General features: G+C 35.0%; 1 protein-coding gene across 1 annotated transcript in view; it reads left to right on the forward strand.

Moving 5' to 3' along the window:
• Nucleotides 1–2,613: 2,613 nt before the first annotated feature.
• Nucleotides 2,614–26,382, forward strand: part of LOC145254782 (breast cancer anti-estrogen resistance protein 3 homolog) — a 432,885-nt gene continuing 409,116 nt past the window's right edge. The window contains exon 1 of the mRNA XM_080113563.1: nt 2,614–2,921. The gene's annotated coding sequence lies outside the window, so the exon portion shown is untranslated. The remainder of the gene's footprint in view (nt 2,922–26,382) is intronic.

The following is a 26,382-nucleotide window of genomic DNA, read 5'->3' on the forward strand; positions in this document are numbered from 1 at the left end:
GAAAGCGACCAGACACACATAAAAGGCTTCCTTTCAGCCTGAAGAGACAATGGATATCTCCTGCAAGGCTGTTTACGCAAGGATTCCATAACGCAGTAAGAATACTTGTCTAGCTGTAACAACTGTCAACATTTTCTTTTATTCTCTATCTGTGCTTAAAACTAAACGAAAATTCCATGAGCAAAGTTTCTTTCCTAGAACTACTTGTCTGTGGGATATAATACTGAGAAGCTACTTTCCAGCTGACTACAACATGGCTGTTTTTAAGTTTGTTTGTTGAGCCGTCCTCTTAAATAATCAAACATCACCCATGATCCACCATTACGATCATCACAATGTTGTCTCACCGGCAACCTGACGCTTAATAATTCTTATCCTCTAGTGCCACCTAGTCCTTTATAAGAGAAAACATTCTCTCCTCCTTAATAAAAAGAAAAAATTGTACAATTTCTTGAAGCGGCTTTGTTCGAGTCCAATTACAAAAAAAAAATTCCAGGAAACTTTTCTTTTTTTTTTTTTACATTTTTACCCCAAACAAGGCACAATGCACTTTGATGTTGGGGACTACTATCAGGGATATCAGTTACAGGGATACTAAGTAGGGAGTTGAGCAGAAAAAGGTATGTTCACATTACACTGTAACTTATGTGCGTCAGTACAGTTGGGAAAGCAGGAAACGAGAAGGGAATTCCAAAGTCTAGCGGTTCTGGGGAAGAAACTATTAGAGTAGAAGGTTTTCTTAAATCTAAGGATTTCTACTGTGTAGGGGTGGGACTTTGCTGCTTGTCCGGTTTGTCGAGGTGTACAAGGGCTAGTAGTTCGTCGGAGCATCCACTATTAAAATACATGTAGAACATGCAGAAGGGTGCAACATTTCGTCGATGGGACAGAGGTTCAAGCTTAGATGACAGTTCAGGACCCGGCAACTCTCTTTTGGCCCCTGTCTAGGAGTGAGAAACCAGTAGCAGATGTGCCTGCCAAATTTCGGGATAACCAAAGAGTAACTGGTGCTATGTCAGAGTTTTATATTTTCTTATAGGTACATCCATTTTGTCCACATTAAACCGATCTTCTGTCTCAACTTTGTCCTCGTGGAGATAAGGATTTTACTTTGCACACATTCTTTCTTTCCCTCTCCCTCTCATTCTTCTATTCTTTTCCAATTTTTTTTTTTTTTTTTTTACTAATGAAGATTTCGTAACTGTCGGTCTGAAAGTATATTATTACTTCTGTTAATATACTGTATATCAGTATAGTATCTTTTTAGTTTATATATATATTGTTTATTCACCCCCCCAAAAAAAAAAGGCACAGTGCTACTTTGGCGCAATTTGGGACCAGATTTGCAAGGATTGTTTAGTTTTCCCACTGCAAGAACTTAGCAGGGTTGGAAGGTAGGATTGAGAAGTCAGCGTCCTAGAGGAGTGGCACCCTGACTTGCAAAGAGTAGCTGAGCAGCCCTGTTGGTATTTCCGGTGAGGGCGCCTAAGACGATTAGCAATGAACTAAGCCTTTGTCAAAGAGAGAAGGCAAGACCTCCTAGAACTGCACAGAACTTTACTCCCACCGCAAAATCAACAGACACTGGATCATTACAGAAATGGGCTAATCTCTGTTGATTTTGGAGGGCGAGAAATTTGCAGGGATACTACGTACGAAGTTGGGCAATAAGATATCTGTGCACATTACACTTGAACTTATGCATATCAGTACAGTTAGGGAAGCAGGGATCCGGGAGGGAATTCCAAAGTCTTACAGTTCACGAAAAGAAACTATTTGAGGAGAAGGTTTTCCGGCATTCAGAGATCTCAACAGTGTAGGGGTGGGATTTTGCTGGTTGTCATGTTAGTCGGGAGTATTTACGACGTTGTCATCATGACCATACTCCCAAGCATTACCCCTATCTTTGAGAGAACGGGTAGTATAGTGATACGTTCGTTCATCATGACACCACATTCACAGACATTACCTCCTCCTTGGAGGCGTTGTTCATTAGCCAACTCAATACTTACGTGCGACCGAAAGGGAACGTATTTTTTTTATTCATACTGATGATGATGATGATGATGATGATGATGATGATGATGATGATGATGATGAATTTAATTTCTGTCACTTTTTTATACTTTTGTCGACACGTCAGGCTAGTGCGACTGGAAATTCCAGGTCATTATGACATTGTGTTCTTGTTGCCAAAATCACAATAAATGACTATTTTTAGATTCTGACACAGTGCATAAAATATTTAATTTTAGAAATTTTAAGAAATATAGTCATGGGTCGTTGGTTAGCGCTGATTGTAACCACAAAATAAATTGATTTTGAGCGCAACAATAATATAGCATAAAGTTACGTAAAATTAAATAATCATTTTTAAACATTTCGTTTTGACAACCTGAAATCGATTAACGCTGAATCGATAACTAATCGCCAGAAATTAAAAATCGACGAAATAAGACTGCTGCAACTAAGAATTGAATTCACGACTTTCGGCTGTCAATCAACTAGTAAAAACTTGACAATCACGTGTTCCAAGCAACTCTCTCTCTCTCTCTCTCTCTCTCTCTCTTTCTCTCTCTCTCTCTCACGCACACACACACACACACACACACACACACAGGAATCTGTAAAAAAAAAAATATACGAATGTGAACGGAATCTCTTCAGAAAGGAAAAGAAAAAAAAAAAGGAAAGGACATTTGAGAAAGTGTGGTGTCCCCACCCTCCTTTGACGACTTTCCTCCCGGGACTATCGGATCTGTCGAATCCTAACTGGAATAAAAGAAAAAAAAAACGAGGGCGACTACATCGAAAAGGGTCGTCATAACAAAAGTCCCATTCTGTTAGCTGGATTACAATGTTTTCGCACCAAAGGAAACTTCAGTCACAAAATGGAAGCTTCAACGAAATACAATTTAGAGGTGAGTGATTACTTTGATACTGGCAGTGTTGAAATAATAATGTTATTATTTAGAGCCCCATTCTTTACCTCGGGAAAGGATGGTGTTTTGTAACTATTCTGTACTTTAACCTAATAATTCATTTAAAAAAAAAAGGTACTCATGCAGAGAGTGATCCGTGCTGAAATAATAACGCTATTTAAAAAGCCATTCTTAAGATGGTGAGGGGAGGGTGTTTTGTACCTATTCTGTACTTTAACCATACAATTGAATAAAAAAAAACGGTACTAGTGCAGAGAGTGGTCCGGGCGTAAATAATAACGTTATTATTTAAAAAGCCATTCTTAACATGGGGAGAGCGTTTTGTACCTATTCTATACTTCAACCTTACAATTGAATAAAAAAATATATATCATAAAACTTTAATTAAACTTGGAAATACGATTTTAAAAAATAGCGCGGATCACTCTCTGCATTAGCAAAAAAAAAGTATATTGTAAAACTTGAATTTAACTTGAAAATACTACTTTTTAAAAAATAGCACGGTAACATAAGTGCATAAGCACCGTCATTTTTATTTATTATTATTTTTTTTAACTATAACGACTAACTTAAAAGTAAACATAACAAAATATTAAAAAGTGAGACTCCGACAACATTTTGTTTGTTTTGTTTTGTTTTTTTTGTACGATTTAACAAATTTCAATATAGGTACAGAATAGTTAACGAAGTCCCTAACCAACACCTGTGCCCTCTCCATGTCCATGCTAAAAATACGCAATTGGCTTGAAAGATAAAAATTACTTTATTTTATTTGAATTACTTTTATCTGTTTTTGTTTATTTATTATTAGTAGTAGTATATAACATCGGCCCGGAAAAATGTCTCGCAAGTGTGCGCACTATATATATATATATATATATATATATATATATATATATATATATATATATATACACGCAAAAAAAACAACATCTTAGTAAGTGAAGTTACATCTACAAAATTTATGCCAAAGTGATGGTTGAATAGGATTAAATTTCTGCTCATTTTTGCATGAAATACTAATTCTCATTTAACCCCTTAACATTGAACAGATACCATAATACTTAATTCGATAGCCAAGCAAAGGTTTATATATATTTAAGCTAGACCGGTCCAGTAGCAAAGATCCATATATATTTCGGCCGGATAGGTCCAGTAGCAAAAGTCCATATATATTTCGGCCAGATAGGTCCAGTAGCAAAAGTCCATATATATTTCGGCCAGATAGGTCCAGTAGCAAAAGTCCATATATATTTCGGCCGGATAGGTCCAGTAGCAAAAGTCCATATATATTTCGGCTGGATGGGTCCAGTAGCAAAAGTCCATATATATTTCGGCCGGATAGGTCCAGTAGCAAAAGTCCATATATATTTCGGCCGGATAGGTCCAGTAGCAAAAGTCCATATATATTTCGGCCAGATAGGTCCAGTAGCAAAAGTCCATATATATTTCGGCCAGATAGGTCCAGTAGCAAAAGTCCATATATATTTCGGCCAGATAGGTCCAGTAGCAAAAGTCCATATATATTTCGGCCGGATAGGTCTAGTAGCAAAAGTCCATATATATTTCGGCCGGATGGGTCCAGTAGCAAAAGTCCATATATATTTCGGCCGGATAGGTCCAGTAGCAAAAGTCCATATATATTTCGGCCGGATAGGTCCAGTAGCAAAAGTCCATATATATTTCGGCCGGATAGGTCCAGTAGCAAAAGTCCATATATATTTCGGCCGGATGGGTCCAGTAGCAAAAGTCCATATATATTTCGGCCGGATAGGTCTAGTAGAATAGATGTCCATATATATTTCGGACGGATAGGTCCAGTAGCAAAGGTCCATATATATTTCGGCCGGATAGGTCCAGTAGCAAAAGTCCATATATATTTCGGCCGGATAGGTCCAGTAGCAAAAGTCCATATATATTTCGGACGGATAGGTCTAGTAGCAAAAGTCCATATATATTTCGGACGGATAGGTCCAGTAGCAAAGGTCCATATATATTTCGGCCAGATAGGTCCAGTAGTAAAGGTCCATATATATTTCGGCCGGATAGGTCTAGTAGCAAAAGTCCATATATATTTCGGACGGATAGGTCCAGTAGCAAAGGTCCATATATATTTCGGCCAGATAGGTCCAGTAACAAAGGTCCATATATATTTCGGCCAGATAGGTCCAGTAGCAAAAGTCCATATATATTTCGGCCAGATAGGTCCAGTAGCAAAAGTCCATATATATTTCGGCCAAATAGGTCCAGTAGCAAAAGTCCATATATATTTCGGCCAGATAGGTCCAGTAACAAAGGTCCATATATATTTCGGCCAGATAGGTTCAGTAACAAAGGTCCATATATATTTCGGCCAGATAGGTCCAGTAGTAAAAGTCCATATATATTTCGGCCGGATAGGTCCAGTAGTAAAGGTCCATATATATTTCGGCCAGATAGGTCCAGTAGCAAAAGTCCATATATATTTCGGCCAGATAGGTCCAGTAACAAAGGTCCATATATATTTCGGCCAGATAGGTCCAGTAGTAAAAGTCCATATATATTTCGGCCAGATAGGTCCAGTAGTAAAGGTCCATATATATTTCAACCAGGTCGGATCTGTGGCTTCCGAGAAAAGTTCTTGAATACATGTGGTATTGTTGTGACTAATATCTACTAATCCTTAACTGTTCGTGGAACGGCTACCATAATACTTAGATCGTTGCATCTTATCATAGCCAATGTGCATACAAAATTTCGGCCAGATCAGCTTAGTAGTTTCCGAGAAAATGTGGAATGGAGAGATAGATTAAAAGAAATATATATATATATATATATATATGAGTGATTGATCTACAAGGACAAGGCAATTTCTGTAGAAAATAGTGTGAAAGCTCAATGCGTAGCAGAACATATAATGCTTAAAAGAAAAAACATAATACAAACTTAATCCAATCTCTAATCACTAAATATATTTTAATCCAAATAAGGGCCTTTTCAAACAAAGTGAGCTATTCAGATTAGTATCTGATTTACACAATGGAGAAATTTGCAAAATTGGATAGCTCACCTCGTTTGAAAAGGCCCATTTTGTGGTTGAAATAAATTTATAATGAGATTGAGTTAAGTTTGTGTAGTATTCTTTTTAACAATTATAGATGTATAGATTGAGTGTCCCAAATTTATATAAAAATAAATAGTTAATTCTCGGGTATCCTGTACATATAATATTGGTCTTTATTATAGAGCCGAGAGAGGGTATTATAATATTAGTATTATTTAAAAAACTTTTCTGCATTACATATTCAATGATCGGGTGATCCAATCTATTGACAAAAAAGAAGGTCAATGTGCACTGATTGTCCAACCTGCAAAGGATGTTTATTCCGAAAGTCGTTCTTAACATAGGGAAGTTGGAATGTTTATTCTGAAAGGCATTTTCTTATTTTCAACCCCCGTATGTTAAGAACGGTTTTCGAAATAAACACCCTCTGCGGGTCTGACAACCAGTGCACATTGACCGAAAAGAATGTGTATGAAAGGTTATCACCTACATATGAACATAAACTTCCCTTAGGGCATCACTATATAGATAATATTTTATTTTATGTACTTATTTGCCAATTCGTTGGTTAAGTATAACAGATAATCCTAGGTCGTTATGACATTGTGTTGATATTGTAAAATCATAACAAATGGCTATTTTTAGATTCTAACAAAGTGCATAAAATGTTTTATTTTAGAAATATAAATAAATGTTATTCAAGGGAAACAAGTCTGTTGGAAAGTTATGGACCGTTGGTTAGCGCTAATTGTAACCACAAAATAAATTAACATTGGCTGCAGCAATAATCTATACTAGTAAGACCTGTGGAAATTCCACAGGAGACTCATTCATGTGTAATATATTGATGTTGGAATTCTGTAGATGTTTAGCGTAAATGGAGACGCTCTAATATTCTGGTAGCTCTTTTGTTAAAATTGCAAAAGTATTTATCTAGGCTAGCAGAGACGCCGGCTATAACCCGGTCGTAAAGTACGCTTAAATATGATATTTTTAATCTTGCAGATTTCGTATATATTAGTATAGAGTTAATGTTCTATCGATTTTTATATATTATAAATTTGCGATTTCAAAAACAATAAAAATATATATCCATGTGACTTGGATGCATCAGCTTGAATGGAAACCGAAACCAAAACTTATGAAAAAAAAATATGTATATATACATATATATATATATATATATATATATATATATATAAGTGAACGTGTCTGTACATTTCCCTACGCAATAACTCTGTCAATTTTAAGTCTACAGACTCGAAATTTGATATACAGGGTACTGAGATTTGGCTGTTAAGGGGTCAAAGTTCCACGATTTGAACTTTGAGAACTCTACTAAACTCCTCCGACAATTTTGGGTCTAAACACTTGAAATTCTAGATATAGGTTCTATGGACCTGGATCTAACTTAATAACTTGATTTGAACCCAAAGCAATAAATGTTAAGAGGTCATAATAGGAGTCAAAGTTAAAAAAATTGACCGCTTTTTTCTTTTTTTCTTTTTTTTGCTCAACATACACCTCCAAACACCGGGCTAAAATAATTCTTGGTAAAATTATTTATAAACAATTAGATTACTGGAGTACCATCAGCTATAGTTTAAACTGAAACCAAAACTTATGAAGAATTCTTGGTAAAATTATTTATTACAAGAAATGAAAGTTCATAACAATTAAACGACAGTCACTCGGATGTAAACGTGACACACAAAATAAATAACACATATGGTATCATATTAATATATAGATAATCATAAAACTGTGTGGACCGTCTGTCTTAGCTTGAATCTTCTTTTCGCCGATCGGTCGATCCGATTTTTTTAAAAGGGATGACAGGTGAATTATATGTGTGGGGGGGGGGTGCTCAGAGGCTAAGCAATAAAGGTGGAGAGTTGTATGTTTGGTTTCGATTCTAGCTGATGGCACCCAAATCATATATATGTGTGTGTGTGCGCGCGTTTTTAGTTTTAATCTTACTACTATATAATATATTCAATTAGTCCTCGCACGAAAGAGCAGGACACAAAATGTTTTAAATAATAATAATAATAATAATAATAATAATAATAATAGTATAACAATAACAAAGACTTTCGCTGGCGAGGACTACTATTTACCGTAACCAGTTATAGAGTCCCTTTGAAATTTTCATCTCTATTTTTCTCGTTATCTACTGAATATTTGTTAATGAAACCTATATGAAATATGTTCCTTATTAAATTGTAAAGATTTTCTATTCTAAAAGAAGTTAAAAAAAATTAATCTAAAAAAGTTATTTTAAAGTTTTTGTTAAAAAATAAGATTTTCTCATTATTCAGACATGTATGACAAGGAGGGAGTTGCAAAAAAGAGTTGTGATGTGAGGAGAAATACAAACTGAAACAGAATATTCAGACCTGTAATAATACAAAGAGGGGGTTGCAAAAATGAGTTGTGGTGTGAGGAGAAATACAAACTGAAATAGAGAGAAGGAGAGTTTTTATAAATACATGCAAAACCACATTCATTTTTTTTAATCCAAATTAATAAATTAAATAAAATATAATCTTAAAAAGATACAAGTTAGAAAAGCATTTCATCCAAGGCATGAAAATTGTTAAACAAAATGTTTTTACTATAGGCTTTAAAAATAAAGATTCAATTTGAAATTTATTTATCTTCAAAGTGCACTTTTATACATTTTACAAAAGTATTAAATTTTTATACCTTACTTTGTAAAATTTATAAAAGTGCACTTTGAAGATGAATAAATTTCAAATTGAATCTTGTACCTTTATTTTTAAAGCCTATAGTAAGCACATTTTGTTTAACAATTTTCATGCATTGGATGAAACGCTTTTCTAATTTGTATAATAATCGATAGAGAATTGACTCTGTCATAATAAATACGTAATCCGCATGAATTAAAATATCATATTTAAGCGTGTCTTATGACCAAGCAACGCTGGACGACCTGCTAGTATATTATAAAGTTGGGTAACGTTTTAATCAATAATTAATCAACAGAACTTATAAGCCCGACGAAAAAATAATGCCGTGACCAAGAATTGAACTCGCGACGTGAGGCTACAAATCAGCCAGTTAAAACTCTACAATCATATACGAATCAGTTCTCTCTCTCTCTCTCTCTCTCTCTCTCTCTCTCTCTCTCTCTCTCTCTCTCTCTCTCTCTCTCTCTCTCTCTCTCTTACGAATAGAAACAAAACCACTTTGAAAAAAAATAAATAAAAATACGTACGTGTGATGTTCCTCCCCCCCCCTCCCATCCTCCATCCTCGCAGTCTTTCCCCCTCGATCCAGGTTATCCGATTCGGTTGAACCTTAACTGGTAAAAAAAAAAAACGGGAGGGGGTATCCGAATCACAGATCTCCTCTACCTGATGGAATAGAATGTTTTCGTGGCAAAAAAATTTTTCAGTCACAAAATGAAAGTGTCTTATGAATGTCTTCACGGTAAGTAATTTTTTTTTTTAATTGTGTATTTTTATTTATGCAGATTTCGTATTTATTACTATATAGCCAATTCTCTATCGATTATAATATTGTATTCAATATATAATAATGATTTCAAAAGTTTTTTTAAAAAATAAACATGATTGGGTGCCATCAGCTAGAATCGAAACCAAAACGTGCAGTTTTCCAGTTTTATTCGTAAGCATCTGTACTATGTCCCTACAACATAAAAAAATAACGCTGTTAAAGATATAAATGTATGTATGTATACTATTCTGATGATCAGACGGTTGCACTGGTTGGGCTATGTAAGCCGGATGGATGATGGACGAATCCTTAAAGATCTGTTTGGGGAACTTACCTCTGGCAAGAATGACCTAATGGCCGGTAGTTTCAACCCTGCGAAGCTTGAGACTGCTGCCTCGTACCGTGAAGGCTGGCGAATCGCCATCCGACATGTGGCTGAGATCCGACAGGAGGGTAACCATACGTTGACAGGAGAAGCGTGCCCACAGAAAGGGGAGGACAGATCCAGCTTCGACCCAGGCTCAGGCAGAGAGACAGAAAGGCTACATCTACAGCAACTGTGGCGGGTCCTGCAGCTCCCGCATCGTCCTGCATAGTCACACCACAAGCTTTAATCCCCGATTGAATCAGGACGCAGAATTCCATGATCTCTCGAGATCGACGGAGCCAATAACAACAATGGCTTAACTGTGTTTCCAATGTAGAATTTATTGTAGAGCACACATTGTGTTTGATATACTGAATACGTGCGATTGCATATTCCTGTGTTATTGATGAGGCGATTTTGTGGAATACAGGGGCCGTTATTGATTGGTTTCCTAATACTGTCTCAATGCTGGTCCGAAGTGTGTGAGTTTGATATTTTTTTTTTTTTTTTTTTATGCTTATAGCTGATGTAATTCTGTCGTTGAAGTGCGGTAGTTTTCAGAAGCAGGTGTTCGAGAGTTTGTATTGTTGTTTTCTAGGTATCTTAGGGTGGTGTTTGGTGTTTGCAGGGTATCTGTTCTGTCTGAGCATGTGTGGAAAACGTGTAATGGAGTTTTTTTTTTTTACATAGGCATAACCATTTATCAATGCCCAGAGTCCACTCGAGGATAAGGGTTAAGAGTGTACAGTAGTCAATCGTTAGTAATGAAAATTTGGTAAATTTGATAACTTATATGGAACGGCTCATCAAGAACTTGTTTACGTTAGACTTGAAGACAACCATACTGTAGTCAGCTGGAAAGCAAGAAAACGGAAGACAGTTCCATAGGCGTGCACTTCTAAGAAAGAAGCTTTGTTCATGGAATCTACGTTTAGGTTTAGGCACAGATAAAGAGTGGGGGAATTATTGATAGTGTTTTCAGCTAGACGAGTGTTTCTTGTGAAAGTTTGGCGAGGGGGGACCATAGATTGAAGATCAGTCGAGCACTTGCCATGAAAATAACGATAAAGCAACGATAAAGAATGGCCAATAATAAAAAGAAAAATAGGGAAGATATAAGAGAAAGTGGAGAAAGAAGAGAAGATAGAAACATAAAATAGGGATACGGAAATACATAAAAAGATAAAACTATAAAAATAAAAGTGAAAACAAAAATCTGAAAGTGAAGATAATGGAATTAAAAAATGTTTAAAATAAGTTCAAAAATAAATTCAGAAATAAAATAACACAAGTTCCAGTGAAGTCTTTAGTTTAAGATATCAAAGCGAAGAATATGGTAACTGTTTACAAATCTAACAAGGTAAAAATTTGTGACGCATCAAGTCCCTGTATAATCCTCGTAAATCCAGAAAATATTTGCATACTATAGCAAAATCCTTAGAATATTGATATAATCCTTGGAATATTGATATAATCCTTGGAATATTGTTATAATCCTTAGAATATTGATATAATCCTTAGAATATTGATATAATCCTTAGAATATTGATATAATCCTTAGAATATTGATATAATCCTTGGAATATTGATATAATTCTGTGAATCGATGTGATTATAGAAATATCCGGGTAAGAATTTTCGAAAAAACGGGAAGATCATTAGTGGAAGTCCAAGAATTTTTGGATTTCAATCCCGTCAATGTACAGATTTATATCGGAGAAGAGGCATACATCAGATCACATCCAATAAGGGGGGGGGGCAATAAAATAATTCCAAAAGCCGACAAGGTCACCATCTTGTTAAATAAAATCCAAGATGAATAATTAGTAATGAGAACGAAGGTTGAGCACATCCAAAATATTTTTTTTGATCCAAAATATTTTTTTTAATCCAAAATATTTTTTTTAATCCAAAATATATTTTTTAATCCAAAATATTTTTTTTAATCCAAAATATTTTTTTTAATCCAAAATATTTTTTTAATCCAAAATATGTTTTTAATCCAAAATATTTTTTTAATCCAAAATATTTTTTTAATCCAAAATATTTTTTTAATCCAAAATATTTTTTTTTAATCCAAAATATTTTTTTTAATCCAAAATATTTTTTTTTAATCCAAAATATTTTTTTTTAATCCAAAATATTTTTTTTTAATCCAAAATATTTTTTTTAATCCAAAATATTTTTTTTTAATCCAAAATATTTTTTTTAATCCAAAATATTTTTTTTAATCCAAAATATTTTTTTTTAATCCAAAATATTTTTTTTTAATCCAAAATATTTTTTTTTAATCCAAAATATTTTTTTAATCCAAAATATTTTTTAATCCAAAATATTTTTTTTAATCCAAAATATTTTTTTTAATCCAAAATATTTTTTTTAATCCAAAATATTTTTTTTAATCCAAAATATTTTTTTAATCCAAAATATTTTTTTTAATCCAAAATATTTTTTTTAATCCAAAATATTTTTTTTTAATCCAAAATATTTTTTTTTAATCCAAAATATTTTTTTTAATCCAAAATAGAAAAGATCCAGATTTCGGATTCAAAATTAGACCAGAAAAAGCCTTTTAGAAAGTTGAAATGCAGGAGAAATTTCTAAAAACAATCGAAAAAAAGAGAGAGTAGAATTACAGTAGGAAAATCATATACGAACACATATCTCTAGAAACTGGTAACAAGCGATAAAAAATTCAAAATTGATTAAATTCGATTTTTAAATTCAACTTTCAGAATTTTACGTTGATTAAAAAATTAAACCTTCGATTTTGAAATTCAACTTTCAAAATTTTAGGTTGATTAAATAAATAACCTTTAATTTTGAAATCCAACTTTCAGAATTTTAGGTTGATTAAATAATAAACCTTCAATATTGAAGGTTGGACTTTTTATCGCTCTTGTCCATTTTCTGATAATATATCTTGATATGTAATTTTCATTATATAATAATAATAATAATAATTAATAACCTAAACGATATCTAAAACGTCTTCGGCGACTTCACTGCCACCAGAACGCAAAATTTTTACGTTACTGGCATAAATACACTTGCTTTGCGTTTGGCAAAGGCGTGTTAATTTGGGTGCTTCTTATTTCGTTCAATACATTTTTGTTTGAGCCGAAATATGTTCATCTGAATTTATAAGTAAAAAACCGCAAAAAAATTGTCAACATGATATATTAATGCGTATCCTTTTATTAAAAGTGCCTATCTTAGAAAATCGATGGCTTAAAGATTTTTCATTATGTTTGGATTTTTTGTGGATCTTAAAAACTAGTGGCACTTGCTGATTTCTTTAGAAAATTTTTACGTAATAAGAGCATTAAAGCGTCTTTTACATTTTAAAAAATTCAAAAGTTGGCGTCCACTAAAAAATAACACAATTGCAACTTCTCTTCTGATTTTCATATTTTGTAATCATAACCATATTCCTTTTATTTTCTTTTAAAGTTGATGTGTTCATATTCTTCTGATGAGTAAGGACGAAATAAATTCAAAAATTGACATAATGATTATATAGATGATTCTGCGCTACGAAACAGGTGCTGTCAAGAATTGGACATTTTAATGTGCTGAGAGAAATAAACAGTAAGATGGTTAACATCTTGAAATTTGAAATATAAACTTTGCATTTATTTTTATATGCTCTATAGTTATATCGAGCTTCATGAATTAAAGGATTGGTATGAATAAAAGGTGAAATATAATTGAATAAGCATATCCCCCATGAACACACACACACACACACACACACACACACACACACACACACGCACGCGTACGTACGTCTATAACACTGAAAATCCACTTCCGTAATCTAAAAAAAAAAATAATAATAATCTGATTTTTCGCATTTACAAAAAGAAAATGAAAAATAAACTAAAAAAAATGACTGATTTTCCACCCGACTCGCTTCGACCCAAATTTCCCCCATTCCACTTTCTTCTGGGTAAGCACTTATTTCGAAATCTCTTTTCCTCCTGTCTTCATTCCGATAACTTATCTCATGCCAACCATCTTGTGACCTATGCTTCTAAGTGTGACCTAACTTCACGTAAATAAGAATATTTTTGTTAAAGATCTGTTAACAGGAACTTACAGGGCCGACAGGCCTATGTATATATTATTAAAACAAGATTTCGTATATATAAATATTTATGTTTAGTGACAATTCAGAGCTGTAATGCAGTGGTACAATCTGTCTGCCGGTGGATATAAATATATATAGGCCGCATTTTCTTTTTCTTTTCAGCATATTTCATTAAATGAAATAGACGTTTTTTGTCTGTTAATTCTACTTTTTATCAACTTCTGAATAACGATCTTCAATTCTCGCATAAACTGACTGATGTAATTGCCATATTTATGATAAATCCCACATTAGTTTTGCCTATTGGACAACGAGACGAAAGCGGACGCCTTTTTTCACGTCCCTTAATAACATTAATCTAGTCCTTAAGTTTTAATTTATAGAAATGTAAAAAATGAAAATATTTGTTAGTTTCTTTTTTATTGTTTCGTATGCAAATTAGGAAACCATGTAGAGGTGTTTTGTTTCAAGAAAATGTTTTTGTTTTGACAATTCTTGTGTTGTGAAACAAAAAATAATAACCTTTATTCTCTACATTTTTTAAATGAAATGTTTTTTGTTTTAACACTTGTATTGTCACGAAACAAAACTAAAAGCAAGAAAATTTGTATTTTTATATTTCTATGTTTTTCTATGTGGTTTTGTTCATTAACTGCATTTATTTCCGTAGCTATCTGGGAGTTTTTTGTTTGTTTGTTTTTTTACAAACGAGTCACCACTTACCAAAGCCCAGATACCACTCGAGGATAAGGGTTAATAAGCGTACAGTGGCCAATGGGACAGTGACATAGTAATTGTTAGTAGTGGAAATTTGGTAAATTGGATTACTTATGGGAAACGGCTCATCAAGAATTTGTTTACATTGGACTTGAAGACGACCATATTGTAGTCAGCTGGAAATCAGGCAAATGGAAGAAAGTTTCACAGGTGTGCAGTTCTAAGAAAGAAACTTTGTTTATGGAATCTACGTTTAGGTTTAGACACATATAAAGAGTGGGAGAAATTATTGATAGTGTTTTCAGCTAGACAAGTGTTTCCCGTGAAAGTTAGTCGAGGGAGGCCATAGATTGGAGCTCAGGCAAGCACTTGCCATGAAAATAACGATAAAGCAGAGACAGCCTCTTCTGTGAGAAAGGTTTCAGGCAAGAGAAAAGAGCATCCCCCACTAGGCTACGAAGTCTATTTGGAACGAATGCCTACTAGACGCTATCCTCGAGTGTCTAAGGTCTCTCTGTACAGGGGTTTGGCATGAGTATACTTTTCCCTAGAAGTAAACCCTGATCAAATATTCAAAATCATATTTTGTATTCGATGCTCAAATAAGATCTCCTCACTATGGCTAACCCACATTAGCTTTTACGAGGAATGGTGCATCTTCTCCAAGTGATGTTACCTCAAGTAACTGTACGAAGCTTGGATACTCCACCATTCTAGATGAATTCTTGTTCTGGAATTCAGTAAGACCAAAAAAGCAAAACGAAAGATATACTTTAACATATAAAAATGGTTAATTGGGGAGAGGAAAATTATGTTCTCAATTTCTTTACTAACTCAATGTTTGAGAGATAAAGAACATTCGAATATGTATGTATCTCATATAGAGTTCAAGTGTGATCCCCAGGTTGTGGGCCCCTTGATTCTGAGAACTTCGACTGAAGTATAATAAAACAAAAAATAGTAGTTATACATGCATAGATAAAACACTGAACACATCAGTATATCTGTCAAACAACTTCTCCGGCCGGGTGTGTAAGTTGCCTCATAGGCTTATAAGAATCTTCCTTTTCTAAGTAGGCTTAGTGGAGAAAGTATCGATTTTCCGCCTCTCTACGAGAATTAGATATGATACAAGGTTGGTTTAAAGTAGGGGAAATCAAACTCCGAAATGAAGCATTCTAGATACAACAAAATATAAATTACCCCAGTCGAGAAGAACCGCTTCTATTCCGACAAAAAATAGAACAGAAATTACACCACGATCCAAGCTCATTCGGAGTATATATATATATATATATATATATATATATATATATGTTAAATATCAATTTACTAACTTAACTCCATTGTTTTATAATATAAGCGACTATCTCTGTATGTCAGTTCGTATTTTGAATTTTTGTTGTGGAGACAGATACTATACTTTGAAATATCTATTTATTTCTATAAATTTTTACAATAATTGAAATAAATTAGGCACAAGGCCATTCGGAAGAGTGAGAAAGAGAGAGAGGTCTATGGTTATCCATTGTTACTTTACCTAAGAGTTGTCTATCCTATTCCTAGCTACGATCTCAAACACCATAATACATCAATAAATAGTATTTTATTTACATTAATTTCATTTGCGTGGAGTAGGGAAAAAAAAAAAGTAAAAACATATTCAGATCCTCCCAACCTTTTCTAAATAATAGACCGCCTGCTGTTTTCCGGTTTGTGGGAAACCGAAAATAAACAGGTCGATTTCTAAGTGTGTATGTTATCTAGAGGGAAGAGAAAAAAGAAAAACTGGGGTGGCATAGTTGGAGAATAATTGATGTCCTCCCAATATGAATACAGTTTGGATGAGGCTATAGGCGAAAAACAAAATTTGGGGAGCGAGCTTCTTGGATGCTTTCTATTGGCAGGGGAGGGGCCCATTCACTCAACTAAGAGACTAAAGGGGCTAGGGTCCGACAAAACCGGGAATCGCGTGCGCTATGCTCAAGCAGTGAACACGTACTCATATTTGACTCCGTTTCATACACACAAGCTTGCTACTTGTATCCACCTTTTTCCAAAAACCGCAGAATGTAATCTTTTTCTATTACATCTGATCTTGATCTTCAATTGATGCTTGAAGAACACGACCAAATCCTGATCAGCAAACGCCTCAACTTCTTCTTTCTCAATTAGATGTTACGGCCAGGATCGCGAAAAATACTACCCGTTTCTCCCTATCCCACGGCGGCTCGACGTAGGATACGTCTCGTAGGTGCAAATGATCGAGATTGATACGAGCCATCTCCCCGTTAACGTTGTGGTTGACGTAGGATACGTCTCGTAGGTGCAAATGATCGAGATTGATACGAGCCGTCTCCCCGTTAACATACCCCCAGGACCGCCGGAGTTCATTCGAAAAAAGCGTGTTCAGGCGTTTCTTTTGCTGAAGTCCCACAACGAGAATACTCGGGCTAATCCGAAACTGCGTTGTATGGCATTGAAGGGTAACGTCATCTGGGCCAATCACCAGGTCCGAGAAAACTCACAGTTGTTGAGATGACTTGAATCCGGTGCTCAACATCATTCGGAGCGGATTTCCTCTTCTGATCACCCCAACCGCTCGACAAGCGGGTCATCAGCCATTCCCCTTACTAATCCCTTATGTTCCTTCCTTCCTAGAAGTCTTTCTCTGACTTGGCTTGACACTCTCTGAGGAAGTATCGGTCTACGATGACGCTTGACCGAATGATTGACAGCGTGATCAGGAAAGGTGATATCGACTGCAAATTCCTTCGTCAATGTTCAACTCTGGAAGAGCCAGTCTCTCGGTATCTCGATGACATGTCAAGTTTGGAATTCCCAAGCCTCCATCACACGGATATTGAACACAGACCTGTCCGCGAACCCAGTGTTTCTTTTCGTCTCAAAGAAGTGAGAACAGGAGGCGCTTTAGGTATTTTGCAGTCAGACGAAGTACATCTAATCGGTACAGGATGAGAGGAAAGACTTTAGTGGCGCACGCCTCCGTTCTACGTCCTTTAAGGAGTGTTTCCTCTGAAGTCATAAGCAGAATCAACGCTTTAACTTTTGACTGTACCTCCAACAAATTCTTTTCGAGCTGGAGGTCTGGTCCAAACTACACGCCAAGGATTTTAACTGGGTCATCCGTCCAGCTGAAAAAAGCCGGGAAGATGGTGACATCGCTTCAGACATCCAACCTCAGGCCGATCGACTTACTGCGGTCGATTTTGGTCCCTGTAACGTTTCGTAACGAGTGAGCGCCTCTGTCACCATCTCGATGTCTCTGAAGCACGATACAAAGACAGTGATGTCATCAGTGAACACGAAGACTCTGGTTGGCATTCCATTAGGTAAAGCGATTCTGTGAAGAACCAAACTTGTCTGCCCGCATCTTAGCTTGCAAAGTAGCGGCTCCAACGCAAGGATATAGAGCTGGGGTGAGAGTAAACAGCCCCAATGCACCGACCGGAAGATAGCAAAATATTTTAAGCATTTTCCATTAACCTGTAGCATTGCCGTTTCACGTGATATAGTACAGAGACACATTTGCAGAAGTCAGGTTTAAAACCGACCGTCTCTAAAACAGGTGGTGGACGATCCTGTCGAAAGCTTTGAAATGATCTAAGTTGATCAGTGCAGCTTCCACATCGTCCTTCCCTCTAAGATCGTACGGATCAAGTGCAGGTTGTTCTGAATCGATCTCTCTTTCACAACGTAATTCTACTCGAGTTTGATTAACTCTCCAATAATATCCTGCAACTGGTTCGATGGGGCTAAAAATCTTAAACTCTGTGTCTAGCAGTTATAGACTTGTAGTAGACTAGTTCCTCCACACCATGCTTGCCCCTCTCTTGTAATGAGAGCCACTTGCGTCTGGTGCCGTGTATTGAGAGTCAGGAATAACAACGTTACAATGTTGAAAAAAATAAACAACTTCTTTTATTGTTTGATTTAAGGGAAACATTTAAAGAATTATACGAGTTATATATGAAAACAAAAAAGTTTCCTTAAGTTAATAGAAAAAAAGTATTTTACTTTTTAAAACCATAAATTATTTGGTTTTTGTTTTATATTAAATGTGTGTTTTTATTACTAGTAAATATTAACCAAAAAATGGCAAAGAAAAGTAAATATATCAAATAATTTCACTAACAAAAGGCACTCATCAAGCTACAACCACTACCAACAATTTTCCCTATTCCATCTGTGCCTCAATCTAAACGCAAATTCTATGAATAAAGCTTTATTCTCATAACTGCCCGCTTGTGCAACTGTTTCCCTGGCCTGCTTTCCAGTTGACTGCAACATGGTCGTCTTCAAGTCCAATGTAAACAAGTGTTTGCTGTCTAACTCCCTTAAATAACCAAATTCTACCCAATTCCCACCAAAAATGATCACTAAGGTATTGTCTCAGTAACTACTTTGCACTCATTAACCCTTCGGGACTTGACAAGTGATATGAAAATATTTCAACCCGTTAGTCTGAAAAGAAAGAAACCTTGATTATATTTTGAGTGGTAAAAACAACATATACGGCATAATCACGTTGACACACCGATTCTCATCAGATCACCGAAGTTAAGCAACGTTGAGCCTGGCTAGTACCAGATGGGTGACAATTTGGAAATTCTAGATGCTGTATGTGCTCTCCGCTTATCTCGGCATTGTTTCCGGTCGTCCTCAACCTCCACTTGCCACTGGCATTTAACAATGTCGACTCAAAAGAGATGTTGTTAGAGATTGCACAACTCTTGCCACAAAAAATTCCACGCGCAAGCACCCTTACAGTGGGTATCTATAGTCTGTCAAGACTAAATTCAGCTTCTTTTTTTTTTTTTTTTTTTTTTCAAACAGCATGCCAGACCGTCTAAATTATAATCGCTTGCTTCTCGTTCTTTACATAAGAATTCCAAGTTGCTCGAAGGGTATACCTAAATATCACAGGATTAGAGAATCAGTAGGAGCCATTTGTCATGCATAAATCGTTTAATCAATCTTCTGTTTTTTTCTCATTAAAAGTTATTTATGTTCAAGAAAGGGGATGCTTAAATTTTGAATTTAGCACTTTTTTAATTTGAGCTATTTAAAATAAGCCACGTCATTAACAGAATTGCCTGTAGCTGTCATTCCGCTCCTAACGCAACTATAGTAACATATGTTGTGTTGGATGCGTTCCAATTGGTTTTATCAGAAAAAAAAAAAATGGCGTCTAATTTTAACTTAAAACTGTAATTATCTTAGCAAAAATCTTTTTGGCGTTTTCTTTCGTTCGGATTTTTTTTTTTTTTTTTTTTTTTTTTTTTTATGTAATCATAAATAACACAATCTGATTCAAACGACACGGATTTGCGTCTATGAACGAATTTAGTGATCATCATAAATTTAAGATTACAAGTGATTCACAGGAAAGTTTTTTAAAAAAAATCTCAAAAACAACAAAACTTTCTCCTGCCATTTTATTTATTCATTTTTTCGTCTTCTCTCTTCTAGCGAGATCCCCAGAAAAAGAATATTTTTCTATTACAATTATCTCGATAAGAAAAAAAAATAGAAACCTCTTTATCGGAGGACGACTTTTTCATGCAGTAGTCACCCGGACATAAGAGACCCGAATATAAGAAAAACGGATACAGATTTTTCTCTGGTCCCAAATTAGAGTATGTGTTAGTGTACAGTGTAATCCGGATATAAGGGAGTTGTAGCCCCCCCCCCCCCGGGGCTCTGAAGTCTTATATCCGGGTTACACTGTATATAGCATATCTATTGGACTCTTTTGTAGCATGTCACAAATAAAATCCTGGTGAAAATGAACAAACGGGGCAGTTTTAGGCTTAACATATGTACATTTGAGTTCTGCACCATACAAAAAAAAAGAGAAATGTCTAAGTCCATCATTTACCTCCCCATTTAGCCCCAAAAGTCTCCAAAGAGCCCTAACATTTTTAAATTGAAGTCCAGCGCCCCCCCCCCCCGAACTAATGTCCATGCTAAGCAATTTCACTACACACTAATCAATCAGCTTGCAGGACGTATTGATTCTGTCAGTTTCCTAAGAAACTTTTTTGTTGTTTTTTGTTGTTGTTGTTGTTGTTTTTTATTCATTTTTTTTTTTTTGCCTTTTTCTGGTAAGATCTATAAAACTCCAAGAAAAAATAATTTCTTGAACTCATAATATTATCATTGTTTATTAAACATTTTCACTAAAAATTAAAACTGTAAAAAAAAAAAAAAGTATTTTATGTGATTTTTAATGATGATTATCTGCAGAAGATTTAAAACACGATATTCTAATGTTTCCCTACTGCGCATTAACGTGGGGTGACTTCTACTAACGATTAATTCGAAGAAGCATGGACGGACATAACTGCAATAAATAGACCGGATTCGCACTACACCCACTATCATCTAAATTTTATTTTCTAGAGAATCAATAAATTCGCCGCAGTATGCTGTTCGTACTGAGAAAACAAAACGTGTTTGAACAAAAAAGTTTTGGGTCCCCCGACAAAGGGTTGGTGGACCTGTAAATTCACCCTTGTCAGTTCGTCTGTCTGGACTTTTCTCAATAACTACGCCTTGGAATTTTTTTTAAATTTTGCACAAACATTAAACATGATATGGGTAAAAATTAACAGAACGGATTTTCCGGGAAAATTCCGGTTGTTCCCCTAGGTGTGTCTTTCGGGTTAAAATGGCTAAAATTGACACTTGTGTTTTATTTTAAAAAAAAAAATGATGCCTTGGATTTTTATAAAACTTTTTAAAAAGTTGTACTGATTTCTATATAATTTTGTTTGCCTACACTTCGCGATAACTCTTGGGTGTACCCCAGGGGTTCTTTTGGGGCTAATAAAAAACTCCATTTTTGGCACTATTTTACCATATTTGTCTAAAAAAAATTGTGTATGTCTATTTAGCAAGTTTTCATGGTGCTGGACTCCAATTTAAATATGTTAAGGCCCTTAGGAGACTTTTGGGGCTAAATGGGGAGGTAAATGATGGACTTAAACATTTATCTTTTTTTTGCATCGTGCCGAACTCAAATGTACATATGTTAAGGCCTAAAACTGCACCGATATAAAACATTTTTCATATGTATACGACCAAATGTAAAGCCTCCTATTTTTATTCCACCCGAATGGATCACAGGGGGATTGCAAATTGTATTCTTATGATGACTGAACTTATGCATTCATGACCTGAAATTTTCATCTGTGATACAGCTATTGACGGTGTGAGAATCTAAGAAAGCAACCCTGTCATGGACGTGTGTCAGAAGCAGGGATACGTCATTGAATTCCTGGCAAAGTGTATTTAGAAAAATAAATTCTGGAGTACAAAAGGTCGCTCGTTTTAATGATACCACTCACGTCTGCGTAGTTCTTCAAGATTTTTGGGCTTATAAAATATGAAGTTTTACTTTTGAAACGACCGTTGTTTCGCATACAATTTTGTATACCGAGAATTTGTGAGTTTACTAGTTAACCAAAGAACTTTGTTTTTACTAAGCTTACTTTTTTATATACTACTGCAAGTTTTAGTAAAAAAAAAAGTTAGTACATTCTTTTTTTTTTTTAATTCAATGATTTAAAATTTTACTTTACTAATTATCTTTTTAATAGTTCTAGAAAAATAATATTTATCAAGAGATTTTTACAATTTATTTAAATTTTAAATTTAACTGAATTTTTATTGTTTTTTGTGTTTTTAGATACCATGATATTTTTCATTATATTTTTTTTACGTGTAAAGTACACTTTTTGTAGAGATTATCTTTAAAAAAATTTTTATCCTTCAAACACAATCAAAAATTTATTTGTAACTAATAAAATATGATAAACACCGTTTTGTTTTTTTTATTTTTATTTTCTTATTATTGTTGTTGTTATTGTTGTCATTCATTCTCTTCTACATCTCTTCTAACTTAATATTCTTGTTGTTGTTGTTGTTGTTGCGGTCCTTTTTCTTCTTGTCATTGTTTTACTTCATCTTTTTCTTTCCCTCCTACTTCTCCTCATCGTTTATTTATTGTTTCTTTTTCTTTTCTTTTTTTTCAAAATTGTTTTCCTACTTTTTTGTCATTGTTTTTCTCCTTACCTTCATCACAAATTTTCTTTTCTTTTTTTTTTTTTTTTTTTTTTTTTTTTTTTTGCTTTTGAACCTCACTCGTTTTTTTTTCTTTTCTTTTTTTCTTCCATTTCGTTTTCATTTCCTTACAATTATTTCTTTTTCTTTTCCATTTTCTTTCCGTATTTTTTTCTCTTATCATTTTTTCTATCTTTACTTTTTACCTGAGAAACTTTCTATATAACTATATCATCTACTATTCTTACTCTCCTCCTTTAGCTTGCATGCACCCTTTTTTTTATCGTGCTCTCCCCTTCCCTCCTCGTACAAGCGACAACCATTTTTGCACGTACTTTAATCTACATTTCATGAATCTATTTTGGTATGCGATCTACACTTTGTAATTGCAATCAGGACGGTACAAGAGCAAGGAAAACTCAATAATTTCGAATTTGAAAGAATACCTCGTTACCGAGCCCGGAACCTTATATTATAGACAAGGTGTACCAACTGAAGTGTTCCTGGTTTAGGACAACAAATTTTAAAGAAATAAAAAAAAAAAACGAATTCGTCTTTGCAAGCCAACAAGTTGTAACAACCGCCGGGTTTGAGATCACCACTGTCACCAACCTTTGTCTGTCTGCCTCTCGCCGACATAACCTGTCAACCCTTTTCTACATGTCCCCCGCGTGATTTCGCGTGACTTCCACCAGAGCATACCTTTTAAAACTATGGGCGCCGTTTTGATTTCTCTCTCTCTTTCGCCCAACCTCGCCCGACACACACGCGGTAAGACCTCTGTTCGTTTGATCTGTTTTCCCCTTTTTTTTTTCTCCTTTCCTTCTGCTAACTTTAAGCAACACCAACCCTTTATAAATCGAACAATGACATGTTTTGCTCTTAATGTAAGAAATCATTCTGCTCGGCAATACTGTTTTCTTTCCTGGAAAAAATATTTAGCATTTGCGTTCAAATGTTCCTTTATTTAATGATCTGCAACAAAATTGCGATCTATTTCTAAATTGTAAGTGACACGCCAAATTAATTTATTTTCCTTTCTTTACAGCCACATTCAAAGGGCAAATAATTTTTTATCAAAATTGCCAAGATGTTCCTGTCCATCTATCTATACAAAAGATTTTATTTAGAATTCACAAAGTCATGAATGAAATATCATTTAAAATTAATGTTTCAAGCAGAGAATTTTACGAAGCGAGTCCGGAAAAGCCGCTAGTTTCGGATATAAATATTATTGCCCCCCCTCTCTCTCTCTCTCTCTCTATAAAGGAGGGATTGAACCTAGTAATTCATTCCCGTTCGCCTTTTTTACTTTTCTCGATAACCACGCGTCGAATGTTTTAAAAATTTTGCTCAAACATTAGTCATAGTGAATGTAAATTTTTGCCAGAACGGATTTTCCGGGATAACTTTGACTGCCCCCGCCCAGATGTCATTATGGGGGGGGGGGGATTGCCCCCATATTGTTCGTTTGTTCGCACTTTTCTCAATAACCATGCCTTGATTTTTTTTTAAAATTTGCACAAACATTAGCCATGGTAAAAGTAAATGTTTGCAATAACAGATTTGCCGGGATAATTCTGGTTGCCCCCCCCCTTAGGGGCCATTATAGGGGAAAAATGCCCCCCACCAAATCGTTTGTCGGTTCGTTTGTTCGCACTTTTCTCAACTACTCCTTGAATTTTGCGCAAACATTAGTCATGGTGAAAGTAAATTTTTTACTCGTGGAGGGCGGGGGCGCATGCTCGGCTTGTCAACATGTTTGCCACTTAGGCATTCTACGGAAGTATTTGCTTATTTTGTTCGCCTTGTAAACGATTAGCGCTTTTATTTCAGCTCCAATTTCAAAAGTCCAATTAGATTCATACTTAAACAAATACAATCATGTAATTAATTGGGTCGGTCTGAAGAAAAATACGAAGGCCGTGGTATCATTGGGTAGCTTATTTGCGAATTCCCACGATACTGACTGACCGAAATCAATCTCTCAACCCTAACCCCCAACTTAAGACCGGAAATAATTCAGCGCGTTTCCATGAGATAAAAGAAAAGCGGGGCGAGAATGAAGAAAGAGTCGCCTACATTTTAGGTACTATTTTTTTTTTAAATAGTAATTTTTACAGATATTTAGTTCTCTCCCACTGCAAGAGCTGTGACACCAGGACCGAAAAGTGGGGTTGAGAAGTCAGCGCCTTCCCTCACTCACACTCGAGGAAAGAGCACTCTGATCAGCCAAATGTACCTGGGCAGCCCAGTCGGCATTTCCTGGTAAGGGCACTTCATGCTATTAGCAATAAACTAACCCCTTTCTCAAAGAGAGAAGGCAAAATCTGGGAGAGTGAACCTCCTAGAACTGCAAAGAACCAGCTTTACACAGCAATAATCAGGGGCCAGATAATTACTGGAATGGTCTAATCACTGTTGATTTGGGGGGGGGGCGAGGATAAAAATCTTTTCGTGTCTTCGGAGCTGTCATACGACTGTTTCCTTGTTTGTTTATGCATTTCTTTAAATAATTATTGTAATCTGCAAAATATTTCAAGATATACTAATTGGATAATTAAAGTGCAGATAAGTCAGTGTTGCATTTACAGATAGATGAGGTGGTTCTGTAGTCCCATTTGGCTATAGACACTTTTGATCATTCTGAGGCGATATTAGTGTATGTGTTTTGTTTGTTTATTTATTTTATTGTTTTTTTTTAATCAAATTCATGTAATTCAGATCGATTCAACTAGTAATCAATTTCCAAAGATGAAACTCAGCATTAACATTCGAAATATCAACTAGAGCTATTACGTTTCTGATTTTTTTTTTTTTTTTTTTTTTTTTTTAGATAAGGATCGATTATTCGTATTATTTAGATTCTTCGGACTACTGTTCTCATCTTGACTGTCATTTTCACAACGTTTTGATCGATGTACCTTCCGACCTTCTTAAAATGTATCTTGTTGAACTCTGGAATCTGAACGGAATTTCGGACGGAACCATTTATTTACTTTACAAGGGTAACATGATCACGTTCCGTCAGCAATGAATAGATAAAGGTCCTAATTAATTCACAATTTCGGTCGCCCAAACTGCTTGTAATACGATATTGAATACCCCGAAAATGTTTCATTCTTTTTTTAATATATACTAGCCCGGGTTCCCCGGGTGTTTAGAGGTGTGTGTTGAGCAAAATAAAAAAAAAAATTTATCAGGCAGACAGGCTCGCACCTGTACCGCCAAAGAAGGAAAAGAAGGTGAAAAAGTAACGTCTTTTCTGTTGCGTCATCGCCAAACCGGAAGTGACGAATATTTAAATTAAGGCTAGTCAATCGAAAATATCGGCGAAAAAAGCGACCCCTCCCTGTAGAAAGGTGCTAAGTTTAGAACGAAGGAATTAATATTTTTAGCCAATTTTTCGATATTTGTCATCCGAAGGATCAAGCTTCAAAATGATACCGATCTTGTGAAAATCCGTCGCCTTTGTCGTTAGTTTAAGGCAGGCATACATACATACATACATACATACATACATACATACATTAAAACAGAGAGATGAGATTTATATTATAGATTATATTTTTAATCCTTTGAGATGGGTAATTTGCTTATTTATTTGTTAACTGTTATCCTCATCTTCATAGCTGTTGTTTCACCACGT

This window comes from Euprymna scolopes, chromosome 30, assembly GCF_053919585.1.
Source record: "Euprymna scolopes isolate OS-2025 chromosome 30, ASM5391958v1, whole genome shotgun sequence".
Lineage (NCBI taxonomy): Eukaryota > Metazoa > Mollusca > Cephalopoda > Sepiida > Sepiolidae > Euprymna > Euprymna scolopes.